Below are 1,460 nucleotides of genomic sequence, written 5' to 3'. Positions count from 1 at the left end.
ATAAATGAGTTAAAGTCAGTATTTCTGGGCAGAATTATTTTTGGAGTGTATTAATGTATGGTTAAAAAAATGTGACTTGCAGTTAGAGCACTTGCATTGCGACAGAGTTCTGACAGGCCTGTCCCATAAAAAAAAAACATGCAGACGGTGTATGTGCAGTATCACAATTTCAGTATTCCCAAAAACCAACATTTACTTGTTTTGACCCACGCTGGTGGATTTAATATTAAGTATGAAGTATATATACACTTTTTTTTTCTTTCTTTTTTTTAATGTTTTGGTTTTGTGTATTTTCAGTCACTTCAGTCATCAAAGGGCCTGATGAATTTAACATCTGTTAAAATTGAAAATGGGTCAATTTTGACCCAAACAGCATGAAAGGATTAAAAATCAAGTGTGCGCTTTCTCTTTAAGGGCTGTAACTGTTCATATGCTACACCAATAGTGCTATCTTGTGGACCAGCGCTGGTAATGCAAAGTATAAAAATTAAAAATCGTCCATATAATCAGTTGCTTCTATCTTTATTTACAATCTATGAGATTCTCTTTTGAATTCTTGCAGTAGTGATTGAATTTGAATATTAACTTGACTAAAAACTGATCAGACTTTCATGTCATTTGTAGTATTTTTAAAGAAAATGGCTTGATATTGCACATCAGTGCAAAAATAATCAGCTAAAAATTACTAAAATATGTCTCAGGGAAATGGAAAATATTATAGAATTTTCCACTTGAATTAGTCTTTTAACATAATGAAACACAGCGGCAACATTTAGCACATGCAAACAGCACAGCACAGCCAGTCACACACACAATCCTGCTATACATAACAAGAGGTAGAGGCTAAAGGAGACAAAATCAAACAAACAAACAAGACGGTTGATTTTAAGCAGGTTTGAGTTGCTGAAAAAAATGATATTCTAGAAATATGAAGGTATGAGACCAAAGAATGGAGCATGAATGTTCCCTCTAATTCTGAATTGTATTAATTTGACCCATGAGATGATTTTCATTTATTTTTTAGTCCTGTTCTAGTTATACTTTATTTATACGTTTTGCTTATATCAGTCCCTTCAGGATCTTACTCTCTGTATTCCACTTTGTCCTCCTCCCATGTTATTATGCTTACACATGTTATTCATGTGTAAGCATTTCTTATTCTTATTCATGTTTTTATTCTAGCTGTTGCCATTGTCTTCACCTGTGTGATGACCTTGTGTCTGTTTATCCTCCTGTTTTCAACCTCCTGACATGTGTGTATAAATAGTCCTGTCTTACTGTCTTTGAGAACTTATTTCTTCCTCTTTCAGATTCCTGCACTTGGTTCCCTTTCCTGCAATCACAACAGCTAGTCCAATTAGAATATTACATATAAAAAATGTAAAATATAGTATGAATTTCTCTCCTGGAGAAACCGTATATCAACTTTCACATTGACTATTCAAAACTGTGAGAGCTTT

The sequence above is a fragment of the Haplochromis burtoni genome, unplaced genomic scaffold, assembly GCF_018398535.1.
Source record: "Haplochromis burtoni strain Fernald_Lab_line unplaced genomic scaffold, NCSU_Asbu1 Contig_10, whole genome shotgun sequence".
Taxonomy (NCBI): domain Eukaryota; kingdom Metazoa; phylum Chordata; class Actinopteri; order Cichliformes; family Cichlidae; genus Haplochromis; species Haplochromis burtoni.
This window is presented reverse-complemented; position numbering follows the sequence as displayed.